Genomic DNA, 17,468 nt, shown 5'->3' on the forward strand with positions numbered 1-17,468 from the left:
GTAATGAGTAATTGCTGCGACGGTTTCCTTCAGTGACTAAGAGGCTGACATTTTTCTGATGTCTTTCCTTTTGAGATCTTAACTTAATTGAGCTCTAAATGAAAAGCTTCATTCTGAATCTCTGAAGCTGGTGGTATTTTTGTCACAACCTCGGGGGTAAAGGCATGAGGCCCCATGGGCACAATTTGGGAATTCCTTATCTGCGTATCTGGTACTCCTGAGGCACCATTGTGAATAGGATTAAAATCTGAACAGAATTGCAGTCACAAAATCAATGCTATGCCCTCTGCAGCTGAGAGTAATTTTTTGAACAATGGGAGTTGTTTTATGCTATGAAAGGGTTAAGGATCTCTGCCTGAAGGGGAATGAGTAATAACTGCTGGAAAAATAGGCCCAGATCTGTACACATCCTCAGTCCTCAGGAAGTCACCTTATTATATTTCCAAGTGTACACATTTGGATGCATGGATTTCATATATACATTTAATGCAGTGAAATGAATGAAAACACTTCGAGTTTAAGTGGAGCAGGTGGCTTGGTAGTGCAGAATCAGACCAACGAGAGGAGAGAGAAGGGAAGAGGCAGATGTGCAGCAAAGTGCAGACCCAGGTTATTTCTGCTGCAGACATGTACTTTCTAACAGACAGTGAGCAGGATTTTTGCTGAAGGAGTTCACCAAGGTTTTACATTGTCTGGCTTTGATTAAATGAGATACAAAGGAGAGGAGAAGACTTAATGTAGGTAAGTAAAAGAAGTAGACCAATAACTGATGCCTTTCTTCACTAGCGCAATTGATTAAAAATCCCAACTTGAACGACATCACAATTTCAAATTATCATTTTTCCTCCCTACATTTTCATTTCTAAGTTGAAGAAAACTTAAGCTTCATAATCCTAAGTGTGGAAGACCTGCTCCTAATTGAATTTTTGGTAAGCATTAGAGACATGAATGTAAACAAAAATGGTTATTTGGACAGCTTCATTTTGAAAACATAAAGCACATATATCCAACAATACTGACTTTGCCAATAATTTTTCAGTTCTTCCTCTTGCAAATTAAATAATTTTCATAGCAAACCCTCTGAGGCTCTTTGAGGGTTTGTTTTAGCAAATGGCATACTGGGGAAGGAATTTCTTGTAAGTTTACTGGTGCTGGATCTGAAACAGTCCGTCGCTAAAGAGCCTGAAGATGTGCTGTGATGTCCTGGTCCCTGAACATCAGTAGATCAATAAAAAGGAGAGGTGGAGCAGCAGTTCTGTACTCCTGACTGTGAAATACAGGGTTATTTGGCTTATGACCCTATATTAACTGCTGTGATCTCCCTTGAGGTCACAGGTGCTGGTTTGGGAGCCACTGAATGAGAACAAAGTGTTGGCCAGGAGGTGCAGGAATGAGGCTTGGCAGCAGCAGAGCTGCCTCCCAACAACAATTCCCACACTGCTCTGGACTGCTGGCTCCCTGGAGCAAGGAAAGGGTTTGCTCTTGGCCTGCTTTGGTCTAAGTGAAAAAGGGCCATGAAGACGCACCTGAGAGTCTCTTGTCAGCCTGTGTTTGACATCACTTCAGGTAAAAGGATAAACTAAAATAGCTCTACCCAGGTACGCCACATTTCCTTCTGTACGAGGTCAATGGACAGCAGAGTGTCTTGGGTTTGCTGATGTTCCTTATTGCATAACTATTGTTAAAATTACTTCTTACTAAGCCTGTGTTTTCTCCTAATAAAACTGTGTTTATGGCACTCTGAGTAAAGCTTTAGGTGTTGAACCCTCCTGCAGTTCTGATTTCTGTTCTTGGGCACACTCAGCTGTCAGCCTCTGATAGATGATCCCTAATCAGCTGCTGGCTACAGCAGCTGAGGATCATAATTTTGCCGAGGAAAATAAAGCCCAGTTAAAATGTGTATTTGTGGGGTTATGAGTAGTGACAAGGTTTCTCCACCAGGGTTCCATGCAAGGAAGGAAAACTGCAGTCCCTTCAGTTATTTTAGGAAATTGTCCCTGTGGGTGCTGAACAGTCAGTAATGAAAGTACTCCATATATTAAAAGTACGTATATATAGATATATATATTTTTTTTTTTTTTTTTTTTTTTAGTTTATATTCCTGGACTTTAATTTGATTTTTCTAATACTTCAGAAGTTCCTTACAACAGGAGCATCTGAGATGTTTTTCTTTTAAAATAATTTTTCCTAGTTTTCAAAGACAAATGTTTCTATTTGCTGAATAGAGGAGGTATTTTACCATGTTACACATTAACACAATTTGGGGTGGGAGGTTGTTCTGAAGGTCATCTCAGATGTTCTATGGTAGTTATAAATTTTGTTTTCAATGTTTGTTGGATCATTGGCTACCATGAGAAAATAAAAATTAACCTATGGATTGGCTGTAAAGAGGAAATTCACTTCCAGCTGGTACCGTAGCTGTGATTTTCATTTCTTTCCCAAATCAATTAATGTTTGTAAATCAATATGCTGCTTCTGGTGTTGAATGTAACATATATTCTGTGCTATGGTGTCAGTGCTTATCTTTCATCTGGCAGTGAATCAGTGGGAGCTGTGCTAGAGTAAGAACACAACTTTATAGAAATGATGTGGAAAGTGTTGGTACTTTGCTGAGTGTTACTTTGAAACACAGAAATTTCACAGGAAAATAAAAATATCACCCTGCTTACTCAGCCCAAATCATCTTGCTGGTGCTGACTTCCTCCTTTCTTCACTCTTTGATCATCTTCAGAACACTTGATCTCTGACACTGCCATTAGTCCAGGACTACTCCAGGATGCTGCCTACCCCCAGTGCCTGCTGAGGAGTGGGAAGGAGATTTGGTGATGGAACCACTGGCATCTACTTGTGCTGCCCAAGCCACTGGAGTGGGCATGGCCTGTGTTGAGGTCACTCCTGGCTCCTGGCTAAGCTTCCGTGAGGGAGCACCTGAGCCTGTATTAGTAGCTACCTATTTGTAGTGTGAGGGTAGGAGTTGAGGACTGCACTGAGGTTCAGGATGAATGGATGAATGCACAGCACTGTAATATTGCTTTTGTCCAGTTGTTTATGAACTAAAATCAAATTGAGTTATTAATGGATGATAATGATGAACATATCTTCTAGCATCTATAAGGTTACAAACTTCCATACTTGGACAATTAGATATTTTAATACCAGCCAACATAAGGATTCCTGACCATTTGAGGTGGGCTGTCAGCTCTCATCATATGCAAATATCTCTGTACATCTTATTCCAGAATGCCCATGTAAGTAAGAAATTCTAGCTCAGAATGAATGTAGAAAATCCTGTTTTGTGAATTTACCATCTCATGCTTAATCTTTGATTATTAAAACTTATTTCTACATTTGACTGGTCAGGCTTGCATTAAAAGAAATATCTGTAATGTTGTTTGGTCAACAAAATAATGCAGCCTAGGAAGGAATTTTAGAAAGATGGGAAGATAATGTGTTGAAATAGAAAGTTAAGAGTGAGAAGGCATCGAAGTATTGAAGGTATTGACAGGTATTGACAGGTACTGAAGTATTGAAAGGTATTGACAAGGCAGACTGTTAATGAGAAGAGAGAGCATTTTAGTAGATCATTGAAAGAGCAATGCAAAACTGAAGGAATGTGAAATTAATTGTATGTTACTGTATTCCATATGTCTGAACAATCTGAATTGGCTTCATTTCTTCATATTCCATGGTTCCATTCAGGAGTTTGTGTACGTCTATTAGGGACATCACAGTTCTGCCTCAAGGAGGGGAAATAGTCCTATCCTAAATATTGGTTTGCTGTAATGTTTGCCAAATCGTGACTATTGCCTAGTGAGTAATGTCTCGTGACTGCCTCTCCCTCTTCAGAGGCTGGACTGTGACTGACTCCCATAGAAACTCCTACTCCACAGATAAATGTTTAATTATTATTTGGGATTGTTTAGAATCCCCAGATGAAAGGCGCGGGAAGTGAAGAGCGGCAACACGCTGTAGAATGCCATTAATTTACAGTAATTGACATATCCAGTGCAATCACTGAATTTTATGAAGCAGTCAATAAGGAGCAAATCGTGCTTATTTGCAGTCACAAGGCTTAGACTGGCTCTCTTGTGCAGCAGCTGTGATTCCTTTCCTCTGTACAGGGAGTGGAACGTGGTTTCCTGGGACAGGGAAAGGGTCAGACAGTATCACAGTGACTTTTTCTCAAGGAGTTATGTGAGGAGCATCAGAAGTATGCAAAACATTGCCTGTGAGACTTCTCTTTGATTGCTTCATATTTTCTTGCTTGTGTTTGGAGAAGGCATTAACTAATTTAATGCAGTGGAATAAAATGAACCGTTAGAAGGCTGAGTAAGACTGTGGTCAGCTTGTGTTTCTGCCTCTTGGCACTGAACTGTCCCTACAAATATTGTAGGGGAAAACCGGACCCCAATCTGAAGTTGGGCATAAAGAGGAGTAGAAGCATTTCTTCCTTTTGTAAATGTGTTGTAATAAATTAGAAGTAGGAAACATTTGTTTCCATGGTTTTCCATAGGTAATTGCTTAGTTATATGTTTCCTTTTCATTTCAGAGGTTTTCTCTGGATCTTAGATGTAATTGTCAATTCCATTTCTGTTTGGAAGACCTTACAGTATTTTACTCTCTGATCATAATAAAGAGGATGTATAAGCTCTTCTTAATTATGAAATAAATCCCAGACAGCAATAGAGACTAATAGTTCAGTACTCTGAGTTGATAAATTGCTCTTTGCAATCTTTATATCAACTATTTTCTATTGCAGCCTGGGGTTTTATGAGCAGAGCTGTACACATGATAACATCTCTAACATGGTTTATTTAAATCCAGCAAGCCACAGTGATGAAAACAGAGCCCAGCCTGGATTAGTCAATCTGGTGTAACTGAACAGTACATCACTATTAAGGTTCATAATGGGTTTTGTGAACTCAGTAGCTTCTCATCTAAATGAGGTTTTATGGGATTTATATGTCTTTAATGTTAACTGTTCAAGATTTGTAGATGTTAAAATCAAATTTAAGTGCTGGGCTCAAATGATTTCAGATGTTAACAGTGTTGTTATTGGCTCTTCCCATATGTCATCAAAAGAGACAAGCACAGTAATAAATACCTCATGTTTTGCAATATGCAAATAGTTAGAAAGTAGAGATTTTTTTGACTTTCCTATTTTTTGAACGGTAGATGGGTTGATAACTGAGGTTATCATGAATACAGAAACAAAATAATACACAGCGATTGGTGGAACAAGGAGGGAATAAACACACTAAAGGGGGAAAATACATGCCCTGTCACCCCATCTGAAACACTACAGTCATGCACTAACAGGAGTGCTTTGCTGCACTAAACACTGTTGACTCAAAGCATATTTGTCTGGTTAAATTAACATGTAATGGTACCTGAGCAATCTCAGAATATGCATCAAAAGACCTGTTTCTGGTGCTGGAGTAGCAAGCCCTTTATTCCATGCTCCACCTTGAGCCCAAACACTGCAGCACCCGTGTGAAGGGCCAGGGAGGCCTCTGAGCAGCCCCCTGGCCGAGCTGTGTCCAAGGAATGCCCAGCACAGCTCAAAAAGAGGATGCTGCAATGCAGGGCCCTTAGAGCAGCGTGGGGAGGGGGCTCTGGGGACCGTGCTTTGTTCTGTGAATGCTGAAGAGGCTGATTTGTATTATTTTGATCACGATTACAACAACTGAAATGTTTGCAACTTTCTCTTGAGTATCAGGGCACCAGAAAGCTGGGAGAGCCCCAGACTTTCCATGAGATGCCATGTGAGGCTTGGGGCCCTCAGAGAGCCAAGGTGCTCTGAAGGGATCAGCTTATGAATGGCTGTGCTGGCTGCAGGACCAGAATCATAACACAGGCATGAAAAATTGATGTGTTATCAATTTTTTTTTAAAAGTAAAACTTCAAATGAAATGCACTGAATGAAAGTCATTAGTACATATCAATGGTGAGCTGTGCTGCTGTATCATGAGGTTTAAGTGCCAAGTCTCTACACTGAATATTATTTGAGGAAATTTTTCCCAATCATTCAAGTCAATCATCTTTTATAGATGACTTGAATGCAATCTGATCAAGCCACAGAGTAGATTTATTGTTAGAAATAAACTTCTGGTTTGTGATTGAGATGAAGCATTTAGAACCTTCAGTCTGTGTTGTTTATTCAGCTAAAGCCAAAATGTGAACCAGAGCCACTCACTGTTCTGGGTCACAGCCTTTCTTCTCCTTAATACTGTTAAAATGATAACTGGAGAGTACTTTCAGTTAATGAGGTAATTACACCACCCTGGGTTTGACCTTGAAGTTTATTGCTCATTTAACAAGAAATGAGAAGCTGAGATATGTCTTTGTTGTTGGACAGATCTTGAAAATTTTGAACGTAAGAGCCAATCAAATCAAAAAGATTATGGTGGTGAACTGGACTCTGTAAATTTGCATATTAATAATGTAGCTGAGAAAATCCTGCACGACTCTGGCTAAGAGTGGTTGTCTGTCAGCTGCAGCACAGGGATCCACAGGCTGCATTTCACTGACAAGTCTTGATAGAAGAGATTTGCAAGCAGCAAAAGCAATTAGTTGTGCAAGGAAAGAACTAAGAAAACTTTAGTGCATAATGTATTCTCATTTGCTGAATGGTCCTGCTATATAATTAAAATCCCTCTCCCCTTTTAATCACAGCAACTTTAAACAAACAAATTTTAAAAAAAGCCCAGCTTTTCTTGTGAAATAAAAATTTTCCATTTATCTTCTTTTCTTGGAAAAATACATGCTTTGAATTCAAGGGCAAACATCCTTTGCCGCTGTAAAACTGAGTATTTTAAAACATAATTAAAATAATATCCTAATAATAGATAAAAAAGAATTAAGGTTTTAATAATTAACTGTAAGAACATTGGGACAAAATTTCCTCTTAGATGGCATATGTGGGAACAGTTGCTGTGGCTATTTGGTTTGGGTTTCTCTGTGGAGATTATAGGAGTTTTTATTCTCTGAAACTCCAGGGAATACAAGGAGCAGGTGGAACCAGCAGCCAAATTTGGCTTTGGGAAAAGAAAAATTAATCACACCCTTTTATCACTTCTAGTTGTGATGTAATGTAAAATATTCTGATATATTTTTCTGTAAATGTATCAAAAATATTACATTTGTGCTTTAAACACCCATCTGTTTAATTAAGTAGATATATTGGTTTGCATACTCTTCAGCAGAGAGATTTTCTGTAATTAATGCCATGGTGAGTTTTTCTGCTTGCTTAAATCAACTGTGTTAGCATGAACCACAGTATTACAGTCTGGTGAAATATGTTATCAGAGATATTGTGAGTCAGGAAATTTAGAATTTGGGATCTTTTACAGAACACATTGATATTTTGCATTATAGCTCCATTTTAAGCATAGATGTCCTTTTCTTTGCAGGAGATTGTAGGTTTGTGGGGAAGAAAAAATGTATTTATATAGTCTAACACACTTGTTAGCACAACTTCCCCCGTTGTTAATTCTGGTTATTGGAAGCTTGTTGCCCTAGGCCTCCTAGCAGAATATTTCTTTCTTAAATTCATCTGCTTCCTGAATTTATCTACTATGAATATTTTATAAATTGTGGTCCTGTTCACCGCTCAGTCACCCTTTTTTTTAAATTTTGTCAACTTTCTTGACCATTTTTCTAGCTATTTCCAATAAATCTTCCTCTGTATAGCAACAGCACAAACCAGGCAAAAATGTCCCTGGCTCACAGCTGGGCCTATTCTAATCTATATTCAGATCTAACTTCTAAATTATTTTGCTGATCCTGAGTCAATACCTGAGCAGAAACAAATTTGTGATAACAGCATTTCTTAGTGATGCCATTAAACCCAGGAGTTCCATTAAGTGGTGTAAAACAGGGAACAGCAGCGAGAAAATCCAGCTGAAAATAGTTGTGTGCTTTAATATTGCAGCCTCTGCCTTTAATGAAGATGCAGAGAGTATTTAGTCATTCTTGTGGGATTTTAGTCATCCCTGATTCAGTTAAACCATTTTGACAAAAAAATAATTAAGCTTCAGTGAATTAAGTACTGTTTTTTCCAGCACTCTGCAAAAGTTCTTTAATATTATGATTTCGTTCAGCAACTTGACAGCAAATAAATATTTCATATATTCAAATATAATTACAAATACTTAAGACTCAAAGATTCAGCATGACAGGACTTTTGATTTTGATCATGTAGCAATTGTTGCAAATGACTGTAGGGATGGAAATAAAAAGTCAGAGGAATAGAATTCCTACTCCTGTACTTTGACTGGAGTAGCTTTTGGGGTTTGTGATTGAAGAATTGTTTTCAGTTGTCCTGTCCTGTAGCTTTTACTTGGATGTAATTTCTTCCCAAAATCTGTATAAAGCAGTCTTTGGGAACAGTGAATGATAGTGTTTCCTGAGAATATGGATAGAGAAAGAAATGTTTTCTAATTACCTGGAAATTAAAAAAATGTCATCATCAGCTGCTCTAGTAATTGAGCAGATGATGCAAACATTTACACAAATATGTATCTTTTATTGTCTACAATGCTTAGTCTGCTGAAAATGTGACTGTTTTCCTTGAGGGATAATCACAACAATAAACCAAAACTCGTCAATAAAATTTTCAAACAGCTGTCGCTATCAAAGATGCAAAATCTGCCATGAGAAATGACAAATACACGAGGACCAGGATACCTGCTCTCCACAGAAAACAGAATAGCTCACTGGAGGTTATTTAGTGTGATTTATCACACATAAGAAATTATTCAAATACGCTGCAGCTGATGGAACAAGCTCAGCATGGCAGAGAATGCTGGTTCCTGTCCTTCCCCTACAAGCATTGTAATGACTTAGAGTTTGTATCAGTGAGAACTGCAGCCTCAAAAGTTCTGAAATTTGTGCTATAATTTGTGTTCTAAAGTTTTATTGACATAAAACATCAACTCAGATATGTTTGGTTTGCTAATGACACATTCCCATTTTCATTAGATAAGCAGATTTTGGATCCAAGTGGATTTTTATCCTAGATTAAACAAAAGACATCAGCAGTTTTAATCCAGCTAGAAGGAAGATATTTTGAGTTAAAGAACAGTGTGATAGATGGGGATTTAATATCAATGTGTGTTGTGAGTTTCAGATCCTTCACTGCTCTAGAGCCCCAGGTGGCCAAAGCCACTTTGGCTTGTGAGTGTTTGGACATTTGAAACTTCCAGAACCATTCCAGTGCCTTTGCAGTGTTTGTACTGGGGAGCTGGACTGAGCTATACTCACAGATAAGGTGCAAGCCTGATGAGTTGCAAAACCTGAGTTTTCAGCTATTTTAACAAGTTTCCTGGAATCAATGGGCCTACAGGATCAAGTTTGTTAGTATTGTTCTCTCACTTAGTAAGTCTTCAGTTCAAAAGATTCAGACTCAGAAGATTTTTTTGAGATACAAAAGATTTTGACTCACATGCCAGATCTTTGCTGCCTATGTGTTGTATGAAATTAGTATCAAGATGTACTTTTGATTGTTTTTTAAAGTTGTTTTTTAATTTAAAAATCAAATCTTACTTGGATAATTTTTCTTATAATGGTATCTGAAGTGTGGAACATTTCTTGAAAGTTTAGTTTAACTTTATTCCTTACACCCTCTTTATTGGCCTGAACAGAATTTTGGGTATGATTTTAAAACTGGGTGTAAATGTAAAATGTGTTGTTATGCTTCAGAAATTAGTTGAGCAAGCCTACTACTGTTATCAATATTACTAATTTACAACCTTGCTATTAAGACAACAGAAGTTTAAAAACATGCAAATGATGCATCTCAGAGGAAATCTCTGTCTCTGGTGTTGACTGGTATTTGCAAGCTGGCAGCTGGGAGCCAGGCATAGAATTTTGTTCATTGTTCCATGAATTACAAGCATGGATAGTGATAAATGCTTTTTGAAGCATTAATTTTCCTATAACATCCTAGGTGTTGGACAGGATTTTGAGCTAACTGCCTAATAAGGATTTTCTTCTCGATCACATTCACATATAGTTGGAAGAATTTTATAGGTAATATTCCTACTCCACTGGATAATTCTATATATCATGAAAAATTAGCCTTTATGATACAGAATACACAAAACTTTTTCATATAAAATCCTGACAGACACTGGCCAGGATTAGGCTATTGACATATCCAAAATGCCTTCAGTGATCTGGATGCTAAAGAGAGAGTGGAAGCAGTGCTTCGATATTCTTGTTTCAGTGTATTCTCACGCATTTAATGTCGTAATTCCTTGTACAAATTGCTGGTTTTAAGGAGAAGTGGTGTGATAAAGAAAATATTACATTTTGTCATTGCTTTCTCCATCTAAGCCTAGTTTTCAGTGTTCTGGTTTTAGTCCATATTCATTAGATGAATTAGATTAGGTAAATTCCTGGTTTGGTTTTTTTTTGGGGGGGGGGGAGCTTGGGGGGGTCCAGTTGTTTTAGTCTTTTAACTGTTGCTTTTAACTTTCCCAAAGAATTGTGTTTGCCCAGATTGTTGCTGCCCCTGGCAGTGTAGATAACAGGCTTGTAAGCAAAGTGATTGCTGCTGCTGGAGTTGTGCTGCTGAGAATGTGAGCGTCCTTTTCAGTTCTGCTTATTTCTTGGAGCACTCCTGCTCTAACTGCTCACCAGGGCAAACCTGCAGTGTTCATCACAATAAAGAGGTGCTATCTGTTGGTATTCCTGGCCATCTCTGGAATACACTAAATTCCAAATAAAGAGCCAGCAGACAATTGAAGACATCTGTTATCCTTTAATGATTGGCATCCTGACTTCCACTCTGTCACTCCAGAATGACAAAGGTTTCCTTTACCAGCACACACTTCCCCTGAACCCTATACCCAAAGTCCTTAATTCTGGCAGATGTGCTTCTGATACAGGACATGTCTCAAAAGCAAACAAATTATGTAGGGGTTTTTTACATATTTATGATCCACTCAGATTTCCCTGTTTGTTTTGTAAAACTTCTGCATAAGCTGGGACATAATTTGTCTTTGTGCTTCAGCAGCATGCTTTCTTCAAATCTGGAATAAAGGAGATAAAATCTGGAATAAAGAACAGAAAATCAAGGGGTTTAGAACCTTAGAATTTTCACTAAATTCTTTACATGCTGTTTCTGCATGTAAAGAAACCTGCTACTTCCACTGTTCTCCCTGAAAGTCCACAGCAAACCAAGTATCTGTAAGCTAAAATGATGCAAATATTTTTGTGGCTACTAAGAAAAGGGAAAATAGAGAACAAAACTGATTTTCCGGTTACTTGTTCATTTAGGGGGGTTTTTTTTAATGTATGCATTTCTGTCAGTCTTTACCAACAGTTTCCAGCAGGTGTGTACCTGGAGCAAGCCCATCCATTCCACTCATCTCTGCTTGGCTTTAGTATCCCATTACAACAGGATCAAGCCTCTGTTGCAAATAAGAAGATAAGCACTTCTGAAATATAGTTTTAATTTATTTATCCCCACCAAAACAGGAGGTTATAGGCAATTTTATTTGTTCAACATGGGTTTCCATAGAAATTACTTAGTGAAAAGAACAGATTAGAAACAACTGAGATTTTGTTCATAGATATTCCATGTATCTTATTATCTGCTCCTGTAATTCAGAAGAGCTAACTTATTTCAAGTGCTGCTATGTTTTTACTGACTAAATTGTAGAAAAGTATGCATCACCTATCAAAATAGTAATTTTTATTGAGGCTACTCTGCTTTTTCAAATATTTGCTCTTCCATGAACACTGAAGAGAATGCAGTAAAAATGATTGCTAAGTTTTAAAATGAGCTGGATGCTTTTTTTCAGATAAGCATTTTCCCTCATTGTGTAGGTATTGGGGAAAAAATCAGGTCAACTATATGTGTTTAAATATGAATTTGGGCACACATTATGAGATAGTTATTTGGAAAATGTTGTTCCTGCTAATGAATAATTCTATTAGCAGCCACAAAAAAATTTTGGAGAAAGACTCAAAATGTGGATAGATCATGTAAGAGAGTGGAATAGAAAATTACCAGAGATGCACTATTAAAAGTACTTTGCTTGAAGAGGGAAAATTAACCACCGACCTAGGAAGGCAGGTCAGGCTGAAACCACAGCAGTGTTTTATAGAGAGTGATGTTTTTAGTTTTTCATGATACATTTTTATGAGTCAAAAATTTTGCAGTAAAATAATAAAGAAACAGAACAGCCAGGCAGGAAAGGCACACATGCAGTGACATTAGACACAGTTCCTAATGGATTGGGGACTAAAATTATCCATCAACCCTTTTCTGAAAACTCATACTTGTAAGTGCTTTTATGTTAAAGCTGAGGTGTCTTTTTTCAGCTGGGTGATGACAGACATCATGAGACGTGAGGAGGAGTTTTGCCAAAACTGGAGGCAGAAAGGTGCTGGTACAGAGTAACTGGTCAGAGGACAGTGTGTGTCAGGAGTGGATTTAGGATTGCAGTGATGAGAAAAGTGTTCAGGAGCAGGCAAACACATGTAATCAGTGATGTTAAGGAAAACAAGCAATCCATGAGGACTGGTTTTAGTGGACTTTATCAAGGTCTGAATCAGAGTTCTCTCAAGAGTTACCCTGGAAAAAGAGGAAAGAGGAGCTGCAGCCATTGCTCCCACCCGATGTTAGAGATAAGGCTGGCAGACACAATCCTTCTCCCTGAATTAGCTCATTTCCCTCTATTAGTCACTTAGAACACAAACACACGGTCAGATTTAGCAGGGTTTTTTTGCTAGTGTCTTCCTGCTCGTTAAACTTGAGAATTGTTTTTCCCTTATATACATAATGACTTTCCCAAGGGCTGAAGTACAAATCCAAATTGGATGCACTCTGTATACTCATCAAGAAATTTTGTCAAGAGTCCACCTGGGAGTTGTCCATAGTTACTGGAGTTTCTGCATTTCAGATTCCACATTAATGCTTCTGGGTGTAGCTCATCTTTGGAAGCCTGCACTGCATGAGAAAACACGTAATTTTGACAGAAACACATTTTGTTTTCCTTCTCAAGGAATAATTTGCAGAACCTCCCTGTCCCTTGTGTAGCATCTCATAATATCATGATGATTTTCTTTGAATGCTTTTCTGGAATTGTAGTGAAAAAGGAGCCTAATTAAGAGAAAGTGTCAAGGAGAGAATATTGAGATCCTCTTAACATTCTTGAGCTTATGTATGATAACTTGATTGGGTTTTAGGATTAAATACATTTTATTTCATAACATGACTGCAATCCAATAACATAATATAGTTATATAATGGTTTGTTAAAAAGTGTTCATATATAGTAGCTGCTGCTTTTAATTAATTTTATATATTTATTTTATTTATTTTCTTGAGCTCATAATATTATATTTCACTTTATACTGTATTTAAATAGAATCTGATATCTGCCTGCTGCAGACAGTAACTTGCAGTTTGTTTATTTGGAATGTGCTATGAATCCAAATCCAGGCCTATAAAACAATAACTGAGTACCATTTCAAAGGAGATTCTTTATATTTTTAATAGCTGTTGATATCTGTTGTAGACCACTTTTAAGGGAAATAATATAGAGGCTGTTAGTAATTTAGATAAGCCAATCAATCAAAAGGGAAATAACCAGCTTAGAGGGAAAACATGCTAGATGCTTCAGATTTAAGTGAATAAACACTTTGATGAAATAAGGAAACTCACGAACATCCCAAATTAAACCAGATACTCTTGTTCTGAAAGGGCTCCAGAGCAGCAGCAATCAGTGCTCACAGCAATCACAGGAGCTCTGCTCTGCTCTGATCATTCTGGGATAGAAACCTGCTGAGCTAAAACCAGCTTCAGGTGAACAACGTATTTCTAAGCCAAGGCACCAAACGTCTTCTGGGCAATTTGAACAAGTGAAATCTGATTGTCTTTGCAGAGTCTGCGTGCCAAATAAATGACTGATGTCAGCCATTGCACCACCAGCCTTCCTTCACAAGCCTTGCCTTATCATCAATTCTGCTTTTTGTTCAGCTGGGTTGCTATGGCACTGCTGCAGGACAAAACAACAAATTTAGAAAATGTAATTATGAGCTACTACTGGGACCTGAGGTGTTGATGGTTTAGTTTTATGGATATTGAAACTAGAAGATAACACCTTGTTTCTATATCTGCTGTGAAGTTCTGATTTATTTTTCTTTTTGTATAGGCTAACTAATGTCTTTAATTGGGACTAATATGAACTTCCACAGAGTTCACATCATACTCTTTTATTTCATTTGGAAATTCCTGGTTATTAAAAAAAAAAAGTCCTTCTTTTCCTCATAATTTTACCTGAAATTGGGAGAGAAATTGAAAAACACCTTAAAAACATTATTTGTTTCTGTTCTCAGTTAGAATTGTGGCAGATAAGGAGTCTCTTATGATAGAAATAATTCTAAATAATTTTTGCTATGAAAGAGAGGACAATGAATTAAAAGTTCCGTTTCAATTCATAGTTCACTGTAAATGTTTCATCTCTATTAGTACTAGTAATTAGTATGGAGATATGGGGTTTTTTTAAAGAATCTAGAATTTAAAGTCTTTTTATTATTTTGTTGTAATAATTAGCAAAATGAAATATCAGTTTAGAGATAAACCTTTTGTTTGTTTTGTTTGGGTTTTTTTGTTTGTTTTGAATGGGCCTTCTTTTTAGCAGAACACCGTGACTGTGAAAACAGGACTCCAAGTACTTCTCTCCCAGCATTGTTTCATTTTGTATGAAAATATATAGAGATAAATAAAGGGACAATGCAAAGACCTTAAACTAGAGGATTTAAAAGCCTCTATTTCTGTTTTCCCAGAGTCCTGAAGGACATTATATTCTCATTAACTCTTTGTTTATAGTTTTTCTCAAGACTTTGAAGCCCCATTTCTTTGTTAGACTCGTTGGCTGTATTTATTTGCAGGAGGGATGATGAATGACACCTTGTTGCTCTGTGGTCAGCACTGCCACCAAAAGGCATTTTCAAGGGAGGGATGCCACACATTCGAAATTCTTGTTCCTTCTGAATTCTTTCATGATGCACCCCCAAGAACCCCCAGTCACTGACATATGATATATTCCAGTCATGATGTTTTGGCAGGTCTAACATCAAATTTTCTGTTGATTTCAGGATGAGCAGGACAAGGCTATGGTGCAATTCCCAGCTATAGAGAGAGAAATGAAGAGAAGATGGAGGTAAGAGAAGACACAGATATTATAGCTCACACCTACAGGGGATTCTATTTATATTTTTTTTCCTTAAGGTTCACAGAAACACAATTAAGATTCATTTGATGGATTAAATATCCTGTAGGCATTCTGAGCAGCCTTTTCAAATTTATTTATCCTTACTTTCTATTAAAGATCCTGCATGCATGTGCTTTTCTGTCTGTATGTTTTAGAGTTAGGATTGACAAAAACCAAACCTCGTCCCTGACTTCTTCTTAAATGATGTTCGTTAGGGACATACATCTTAAGAAAAGGCTTACTTCAACATCTTAAACTCAATTAAAGTTTAAATATTTAGAAATGGCGTTTGGTTCTTCTCCAAATATTTACTTGTCTTCCCAAATTTTTATACTTGTATGTTCTACAAAAATACATTTTTATTGGGGTTTTTTAATAACTTTTTTTCTCTTGGCTTTGATAATACACAGTGCAAATAAAGAAATTTCTGCTGACATTATCTACGTTAGAAAACTGTGAATTTTCTCAAAACATATTGCACTCTCCCTTATGTCTAACACGCTCCATATGTTGATGTTCTCAGATAGGGCTGACTGGGGAAAAAAATGCTTCCATTTCTGGAAAAAGCCTGAGGTTTGGAGAAAAAGTAATTTCTGCAATAATTCCTTCTCTGTTTCAATGGCCAGGTCTAGAAGAGTGATGTGGGGTGAGTTAGATTTGCTGAGTTATGTCAGAGAGCCAGTGCTCACCTGTCTGTACTGGTTGTTAGTGTTTGATTTTTCTCCCGGCAGGTGAGATGGGCACATTCAGATTCCACCTGTGCCTGCTTAAGACTCAGCCTAATGCTGTATCACCAGGCTGATCTGGGGAAAGCCTGCTTTTCTCTCACTCATTTTCAGGTAGAAAAGATAAAGTTATATTTTCTCCCATGAGTATGTTTCTAGAAAAAAAACCTGGAGCTTTTTTTTGTTTGCTGTTGGTTAGATCACCATTCATCTTTTGGCCAAATCACTACGGAAAGGGACTGGCTACCTACAGAGTTGTTTTCTGCCCATGCTTATACTTTGCAAAAAGGGGGAATGATGGATGGATCTGCTCATGATTTGTCCAATGTTTAAAGAACTTGCTCCTGTCATGATCATTTTTGCTTTGCTTTTCTGGGATTTACTATAAATACTGCACGAATATAAAAAACACTTCTGTACTTTGTGGCTTTGCACCTGCCTTTTGTAAAATTCTGGTTTATGAACCTGCTCATTCCCTAATGAGTTGTGTTACAAGTGGAAAGGCCATTTGATGGGAACACTATAAAACATTGTGTCCGTTCTTGCAAAAGTCACTATACCCAGAAAAACACTGCAATTCTGCTTTTCTAACAACAGCACCTGAGAAATACCCTGATTCCTTGTGTGAGGGTGTACACTGCAGTAACATTATGTTCTTTTTTAATTTTAATATGTCTGTTGATTGAACAGTGCTCTGGAATTTCACCTGAAGGCTTTGCATCTCTCTAACAACAACACTCAAGTTACAAGATAGAGGATGCTAAGCTTGGGAAAGAAAGAGGTTGGACAGGCATCTTATTTTTGAATGTCAAAAGTTAATGTACTTAACACTGGGTAAATGGGTTTTGTGCCTTTGTTTGTGTGCTTTAGTACGTAGCAAGTAATCGCACCTGGCAAATAGAAAAAGTGCACTTTCAGGTCTTAGATGTACAACCTACAGTAAATATTTATCATACAGAACATTTAAAGTTTTGCTGTACTGGTAACCATGATTTGTAATACTTTTTATTCTCTTCATAAAAAAAACCCCAAACCATCAACTTGCAAATTATAGTTGGTTTGTTTTTTATTGCAGTATGAGCTGAAAAAGATCTCGTTTTCTCTGGAAACTGAGAGCAGTTGCATATCATTGCACAAGGGAATTGTTTTCACATACCAGTCTCTTAGTTATGATATATAATACACCATTTTACCTAAATCCAGGAGTTGCTAATACTTTTTACACAGCAAGAACTGAGCTCATCTGTCATGTGGTTTATAGCCACATCTGTGAATCACTGGACCACAGCTGTAGCTTGCAAGATCACTTTTCAGTGATTAACAGGTCTTACAGCAAGCTTTTTCATTGCATTTCACAAAATCTGTGGGCTGCTCGAGAAATTATTGCACGTGGAGGCAGTACATATATTTGTGCATTACAGAAAGCGTGAAGAATATCAGCTACCAAATGTTTGCTTTATTTCAGCATTCTGAAAATGAACCTCACTCCTTCATCAGTGTACCATGTCAAGGAA

This window comes from Corvus hawaiiensis, chromosome 9 (assembly GCF_020740725.1).
Source record: "Corvus hawaiiensis isolate bCorHaw1 chromosome 9, bCorHaw1.pri.cur, whole genome shotgun sequence".
Lineage (NCBI taxonomy): Eukaryota > Metazoa > Chordata > Aves > Passeriformes > Corvidae > Corvus > Corvus hawaiiensis.